The sequence below is a fragment of the Cryptomeria japonica genome, chromosome 5 (genome assembly GCF_030272615.1).
Source record: "Cryptomeria japonica chromosome 5, Sugi_1.0, whole genome shotgun sequence".
Lineage (NCBI taxonomy): Eukaryota > Viridiplantae > Streptophyta > Pinopsida > Cupressales > Cupressaceae > Cryptomeria > Cryptomeria japonica.
This window is the reverse complement of record NC_081409.1, coordinates 274,829,397-274,838,424: the sequence shown is the minus strand read 5'-3', so window position 1 is coordinate 274,838,424 and position 9,028 is coordinate 274,829,397.

Below are 9,028 nucleotides of genomic sequence, written 5' to 3'. Positions count from 1 at the left end.
TCCCGCGTGTTTGCAAAAGTGGTTAAATTTAAAAACTGATTTGATATATGGGGTCTAGCCCCACGGTGGGCGCCAGAAATGTATGCGGGAAAAGCGGGTCGATAAAACTTAATATGTGAAAATATGACTAAATGACTTGTCCACACACACACACAGGACTTCTTGATGCAAGCTATGGAGTAATAACATATTACTCAGCTTCCCAAGGTGGGTTCCATGGTTCTCTATTTCACAATGTCCCTCAAACCAATGTTTTTGCTCTCAGATCACTGAGCAAAATGGTTTAGGGATGGCAAATGCAAGAACAAGGGATGCATTGATAGTTTTTAGTATGAAAGGTATGCTAAGCTATGCATGATCTTAGAAATGTAATAAACTAAATGATAAGATGACAAGATTAGTATAAATACTATCCTAACATGATATATTAGTCTATGATTGAGCTAAATGATAAAGAAATTATTCTAAACATGCATATTTAGACTAATTCGTGATTTCAAAGAGGCTAAAATGATGAGCATAAAAATGATATGAAAGCTTGAATGTATTTGAGCATAAGTGTGATACTACAAATTTGGATTATTTTAAAATGGAGGAATGAGAGCTCTATTTATAGTAAAAATAAGGCAATGGATGGTCAGGATTGAAAGATTCAATCAAGGGTTGAGTTTGAAAGTTGGGGATCCATGTGCACAATTTGCACCTAATGAAATGGTGACAAGTGTCAACATAGGGTTGGGTTGAGAGAAGGGGTTGGAGGCATTAAAGGCCTGAGGAGACCTTATGGTTATCTAGAGGGTAAGGGTCAAGTCTAAGTTAGGCTTACCCATTAGATTAAGAGTTAATCCAAGGATAAACCCTTGTGCAAATGATTAAGAGATAATCATGGTCAAAGCATTAAAGTCCTGATGAGACCCTTGGGTTGGATAAAGGTTGAGTTAAAACAAATGTTTTAACCATGTAAGAGGGTTTGAGTTAACCATTAATGGTTATTGAAAACTTTGGGGGATTTAGTGGTTGAAGGTTGGAAGCCTTTAATGGCTATCAAAGACTTTGAGGATTTAAGTGGTTGAAGGTTTGAAGCCTTTAATGGTTATCAAAGACTTTGAGGTTTTGAGAAGTGACTTCCTTTTTCTTAGGGATGTGACAAAGTTTAGAGGAGGGGTTAGGCTAATTAGAAGGGATTAGAAGATTCTAGAAGGGATTCCCAACCCATCCCTATGGATGTGACTATGGATGTGACTATGTCTATGCCTAATAAACTTTCTAAAAGTAGACCTATACCTCCTCATCATGATGGACTTGGTCTCCTTCTTAAACCAAATATTCTTCCTTTATATGGAGCAGTTCCCCCTCCTTCTTTTTATAGAGAGAAGAGACCTTCTTCTTCTCCTATTATCCAACCTAAGAGACCACAACCTAAACACCCAAGTGATAAGGATGAGAACATTCCTCCTCCTCAATCTTCTCAACTTCCTACTAAGACTAGATGAAATCGTTCTGCACGTGAACGCCGACGGAAGCGTCGTCTTAGAGCTCAGGCAGCTGCTTCTCAAACTTTGCAATCCCCAAAAACACCTTCAGCTAGCATTATTCCATTTTCTCCTCAACCAAAAATTGAGCCAAAATCTCCTAAACATAAGATGCATGATGGTCTTGATCCTGTGCGAGTTAAAGATCCTATTTTTATAAATCTTGATGATGATATAGATGAAAATGTTATTCATGATGAAAATGTTACTTCTTTTCATTCTGATAATGAATATGAATATGTTGATGTTGATAACCATTTATCTAATGAATTTTCTAAAGCACTCATCCTAGCTCGTAAACAAGAACAACATGGCTTGGAACATGAACATAGCCCTTGTTTGGATCTCGTGATAGCTCCATCTGCTGTGTTGGATGTTTCTCCTCTAGCGTGTTCCCTGCCTTCCCGAAACATTGATCAGCAAGATCGGGGGGTAGATGATGTGCTAGACTAGTTTCATTAGCATAGCAGACTCTTTCCTCCTCTCTTTTGTTACTTCTTCTATGTGTTATTCTCATTCTTCTATTTGTTGTCCTTAGTGTTGTCTACTTGAGGACGATGCAAAGCATTGCGACCTCTTTTGGTCTCTCTCATGTTGACTCAAAAGACACATGTGTTCCCTTCTTCTAGGTGACCTTCCTTGATTGGGGAATGAAGAACAATTATGCATACATACATATGATATACATGAATAATCATATAGCATACTGACCCCAAGAAAAGCGAAGTCACCTTGTGCTTTGTATCTATTATCCTTGGGCTTATCTCACACTTGGGGGCTAAATCCTTGTGATAACGTGCTCCTTTTCCTTCTCATTTCCTATATGTATCACTACCTTAAAGCAATCACCCCCGATGAGGCGTGTGCGATCGCTTTAATGTAGGGGGGCATACACACTGTTCATAACTCTTCAAGATACTTGAAAATTTGTTGACAAATTTAGTTTTGCCTTAAAAATTTTTGATATCTTTCTTGCATGACTCATAGTGAGGGAACCTTACTACTGACAGTCATGGTTCTCCCTCGTGATCTTCCCTCTTACTTTGTCAATTGAAGTCGTAAGATCCTTAGTCCACTGGGGGCTTGGTATATCTTGCCTTCTTGACATGGTGAAATTTTTTCAATGTTGTTTCCTTGTACTTTACCGGAAGTATGGGTGTACGCTTATACTCCCGCTAAAGTGGGGGCTAAATGTAGCATCCTAAAATTGTGAGACTTGCAATTTCGACTGCATTTGGGTCTTCACGATGGCGGCGCAACACTGAACCTGAATGGAGACCCTGAAACCTGTTTATGACACCAAAAACTGCATTTTTCAGCACCCTGGCCTAATCCTCCTTGCACCCTGCTGTCCCTGGCCCTATTTTGGGCCCAGTCTCTTATGGGGCTTCGGGTCTTTAAGTTTGCAAATTGGAAAATAAGGTTGCTATGTCAGCCCAAGGTCGGAAAAATCAGTCTTTCAACCCTAATTGGCAAGTATATAAACTACATTTCCCCTCCCACTTGAGGGAGGTAAGAAAAAGGAAGGACATATGTGTACAAGAGGCGAAAGCACTAGGCAAACATTCAAACATTCAAGCATTCAAGCATTCCTTCAAGCAATTGATCATTCTAAGTCTCCATTCAAGGCTAGGTGTTGCATTCAAGACAAGGATTCAACCATTGAAGAGGAGATCACATACCACATACAACATACAACATACAACAACATTTACACCTTCACATGTAAGAATACAAACATTCTTACAACAAGGTATCAGTACTTGTTTACATTACAAACATTTACATTTACAGCATTCTCATTTCTTGGTTAATTCCAAAACCGGGGTTTGACCTAAAGGCAAACCCCTAATCCCTAACCCCCCAATCGTCCTCTCTTTTCTGTGTGTAGGTTGCAGGTACGCGACTGTAATTGAAGATCTGGAATCCTTGTGTAGAGACGAACAGATCCCCCTTCGTTTCGCCGATTTTTCGGAGGACCGTGTGCACGCTGGGCGCCATCATCCCGTCAACTTTCGCCTGAATTTGCATAACAGCATCATCTCGACATTTTACTGCTAATTCCAGGTCCGCAGCTTCATCCCGTATCCCTATCTCTGTTTATAAGCAAATCTTTCTTACTTTACATGCATTCCTAGTTCAATCATTCTATCTACATTCTTTACAAAAGAGGGTACCCTTGATGTCTTAGCCCTTGAAACTCATTTAGAATCCAACCTTGCATTGTGTGGGATTGGATCTTGTGGGTTTCAACCCCTCTTTTGAATGTAAAGTCCCTCCTAAGTGAAAACCGTCAATCCTAGTGACCCCCTTTCTCCTTGGAGTGGGGGAGAACACCTAGGGTTCGATTTTCTGCTTTACATTTTGGTGAGCCCAACGTGAACATTCTAATTCTGATTATTCATGGTTAGATCTAAAAAATTTGCTTCCTTAATTACATTTCCATGTTTGAACTTTGGCAAATTTTAGAGGTTAATTGCATAAAAACCCTAAAATTTTCTTTTTAATAATTGAGCTTGAAAAATGTTTAATTGTTAATGCTTGTTTCAGATCTACCCTTCTACTGCAAATTGTCAAATCATATCTGTGCTTTAATTTTTAAAATTAAGTGGTTAAGTATCAAAACCCTAATTTTTAAAACCCTCTTGATTCAGCCTTTGACTGATGATTTCACTGATTAAAACATCTCCAAATCAGCTGTAACTTTGGATTCCGCAACAAAATCATAATATCTCTCATCCCTGAAAATTTGGAAAAAAGTTGCGAGGACCGTGTGCACCCCGGGCGCCATCGTCCTCGACATTTTTTTCGAAATTTCGGGAGCTAGATCTTGCTGTATTTTTCTGCTAAAATCCAGAATTTTGGCTGATTTCATCAATTCTAACACTTTCAAAATTAAAGTCAAAGTTGGTCTAGGGATTGCTTGGATTAAGGCTTCTAATCATTCAAAAAATTGTTGAAACTGAAATTCATGTCAAAATTGTGTTTCTTACTGCCCTAAATCTGAAAAGTGTGTTGGCATTCATTCGAAATTTCAGTGCTTTATTCAAATTTTTGCAATTTGTGACTTTTGAAATTAAATGTTTAATTGCAACAACCTTGATTTCCACTTTCAAAATTGAATTTTGTGTGAAATTGAGTCAATTTTTAAATTTCAAAGCCTGCATTGCTTTTAGTATTCCCTCTAAAATCATAAAATTCAAAATTTTAGTTTCCCTCTCTTTTTCAAAATTCAAATTTTGCATTTTTCAACAATCTTGGTAGGGTTCAATTTCGAGATTGCAACTTTAATTTGGCTTATCTACAGATTGTAAAATCACTCAATTTTTTCAGGTTAGCTGTAAAATCATCATAACTTTCATCCCTGAAAATTTTGAAAAAAGTTGCGAGGACCGTGTGCACTCCGTTCGCCACGGTCCCGGACATTTTTTCCGAAATTTTGGGAGATTGTCCTGATTGTATTTAACAGCTTAAATCTAGGAGATTGGCTGATTTTACTGAAATTTGCTACCTCTAAAATTCAAAATCTTCTCTCTCTCTTTAGTGCATGAGTTTTACAACAATAAGCCCTACTTACACTATTCCCGTTAGACGAAGCCTTAGAATTAAGTCTTTCCAAGGTTTAATTACCGAGGAGATGGAACCTAATTTGAATGGCCTTTTTAATGAGGACACGGGTAATTCCTCTAATCCTCCTAATGATGAAGAAGCTCTCCATGAAGTTTCTGTAGAACAACTTTCAAAATTGGATAACCAATTTGACGATTTTCGACAATGGATGTCTCAAGAATACCCCGATAGTCAAGCTCTTCCTTTAATTGAGGGTCTAAAATGTATGCTTCAAAGTGATAAGAGTGGAATAGATATTTTGCGTGGTATTGCACACATTGTGGATTCGAATGTGATGCCTATGAAGAGTTGTGCTGAAACTTTGGGTTATACACAACCTCCTACTCAAGACAATCATTCTATCCCTTTGACAACTTCTATTGCTAGTATACCTACTTTTACATCAAACATAATGACTATTTCAATACAAGACATTCCATCTATGATCACCAGTCATGGGGGCAATCCTTCTTCTTCAATTAACCCTCTTCCTTCATTTAATCCGACTTCTTCATTCATTCCTTCAGTAAGTGTTCCTATTTCATCTCCGCAAATGAACCTGGCGCAAGGGGGCAATTCATTTAATCATTCCATTCCTTCTTGTAGTGTTCCTCCTTTCCAATCATCTCCTATGACTAATTATCATAGTGTCCTGCCACCTTACTCTCTACCTTCTTTCAATAGCATAACACCTCCATCACAATCTAACTCTTCGACTGAAGCGACCATTAACAATCTTGCACAAACTGTCTCTTCTTTACAACAACAAATTGCATCTATGAATCAATCTAAGTTTAGTGTGCCCACATTTGATGTTGCGAGCCCACTTTCTCTTGACATTGTTCGAGCTATTCCCCCTAAACATGTTGAAATTCCGTATTTGGAGCTTTATAATGGTAAGGGTGATCCTCTAACACATGTTAAGACTTTTCAAACAATATGTACTGATTTTGCTTATGACCAAAGGTTGCTTGCAAAACTGTTTACTAGAACATTAAGAGACAAATCCCTACAATGGTATTGCTCGTTGCCTTCCTATTCTATTACTTCTTTTGAACAACTTGCAATTGCTTTCATTCAACAATTTCAAAACAATATAAGTCCTGAAGTTACTTTGATTGATTTAATGCATTGTAAACAAGGTGTTAAAGAGAAAGTGACTGATTTCATTGGTAGATATAAGCATTTGTATGCTCAAATTTCTTTTCCAGTGCCTAACAATGATATTCAAAGAATCTTTATTTCTAATTTACAAAAAGATATTAGAGAAAAACTTTTGTTTTCTGAGTTTACTTCTTTCCAACAGTTGTTTGCAACTCTTCACAATTATCAACTGACTGTGAGTCAAATGGAACAAGCAAATCCTATGGTTCCGAGTGATAAGGGTGATAGTAGTCAACAACCATTTGGGAAGTTTAAACCGAATAGAGAGTCCATTAAATTCAATGAAAACATCATCAACAACAATGTGAATGCAGCATCAGGTGTGCCTCCTATTTCTAAGTTTTTCAAGAAAGAAAGAAAGTTTACTCCTTTGAATGAATCATTGCATAGTATTATGAATAAGTTATTGGAACAAAATGTGCTTACTCTTCCTCCTATAAGGCAAATAGATCCTGCAAAGATTAATTCACCCTATTTTGATAACAAATCTTTTTGTCAATTTCATCGTCAACCTGGGCATGATACTGAAAAATGCTTTGCTTTAAAGGGTAAAGTTCAAGATTTGATTGATAATAATACTATCTCTGTTTCTAGTGTGAATGATAAAGGCAATACATCTGTAGCTCCTCCTAACCAAAATCTTAAGATTTTTACTGATCCATTACCTTCTCATACCTCTAATGCGATCGATACTAATGATTCCTCTGTCTCACCTGATGATCTTGTGTCTATGACTCCGAATGTGATTAACTTTGTAGAGCAACAGAAAATCCCTAAAGAACCTTCCATCACCTTTGATTCTAGTGAAACTATCAGGGCACCTGATGGTCCTTTATATATAGTTGCAAAAGTCAAGAATACACCTTGCCGTGGAGTGCTTATTGATCCTTCTTGCATGGTTAATATCATTACTGAAGAATTTCTTTTTACTTTGCAATTGAATCAAGTGATCTATGACGAAACAAATGTGGTTGTGAAACTATTTGATGCATTTTCTTCTCCTGCAATTGGTTCTATTACATTACCTATTGAGGTCCATAACAAATCCCTTGATGTGAACTTTGCTATTATTCCATCGTCCGAACAATTTCATGTGAAGCTAGGCTATCCTTGGCTATCTTCCATGAAAGCTATTGCTTCTCCTATTCACAAGTGTTTGAAATTTCCCCATAATGGTGAAGTTGTTACTGTCAATCATAGTCTCTTTAAACCAGCTGAAAGAACTTCTAGTGTTCCTATTGATTACTTTTGGCCTAAACAATTCCAATCTCTTCCACCGCGAAGTGATCATCTTTTCAAATCTTATCAAAAGTGGAAAAAAGATATGATCCTATCTCTAAGTGAACCTAGAACACCCAAACTTGATATTCCTATCATTCTTGAGAAGGAAGTTCTTCCTTTGAAAGATAAAACTAATGTCTTTCCTCAAGAAGATTCCCAACCCATCCCTATGGATGTGACTATGTCTATGCCTAATAAACTTTCTAAAAGTAGACCTATACCTCCTCGTCTTGATGGACTTGGTCTCCTTCCTAAACCAAATATTCTTCCTTTATATGGAGCAGTTCCTCCTCCTTCTTTTTATAGAGAGAAGAGACCTTCTTCTTCTCCTATTATCCAACCTAAGAGACCACAACCTAAACACCCAAGTGATAAGGATGAGAAAATTCCTCCTCCTCAATCTTCTCAACTTCCTACTAAGACTAGATGAAATCGTTCTGCACGTGAACGCCGACGGAAGTGTCATCTTAGAGCTCAGGCAGCTGCTTCTCAAACTTTGCAATCCCCAAAAACACCTTCAGCTAGCATTATTCCATTTTCTCCTCAACCAGAAATTGAGCCAAAATCTCCTAAACATAAGATGCATGATGGTCTTGATCCTATGTGAGTTAAAGATCCTATTTTTATAAATCTTGATGATGATATAGATGAAAATGTTATTCATGATGAAAATGTTACTTCTTTTCATTTTGATAATGAATATGAATATGTTGATGTTGATAACCATTTATCTAATGAATTTTCTAAAGCACTCATCCTAGCTCCTAGACAAGAACAACGTGGCTTGGAACATGAACATAGCCCTTGTTTGGATCTCGTGATAGCTCCATCTACTGTGTTGGATGTTTCTCCTCTAGCGTGTTCCCTACCTTCCCGAAACATTGATCAGCAAGATCGGGGGGTAGATGACGTGCTAGACTAGTTTCATTAGCATAGCAGACTCTTTCCTCCTCTCTTTTGTTACTTCTTCTATGTGTTATTCTCATTCTTCTATTTGTTGTCCTTAGTGTTGTCTACTTGAGGACGATGCAAAGCATTGCAACCTCTTTTGGTCTCTCTCATGTTGACTCAAAAGACACATGTGTTCCCTTCTTCTAGGTGACCCTCCTTGATTGGGGAATGAAGAACAATTATGCATACATACATATGATATACATGAATAATCATACAGCATACTGACCCCAAGAAAAGCGAAGTCACCTTGTGCTTTGTATCTATTATCCTTGGGCTTATCTCACACTTGGGGGCTAAATCCTTGTGATAACGTGCTCCTTTTCCTTCTCATTTTCTATATGTATCACTACCTTAAAGAAATCACCCCCGATGAGGCGTGTGCGATCGCTTTAATGTAGGGGGGCATACACCCTGTTCATATCTCTTCAAGATACTTGAAAATTTCTTGACAAATTTAGTTTTTCCTTGAAAATTTTTGATATCTTTCT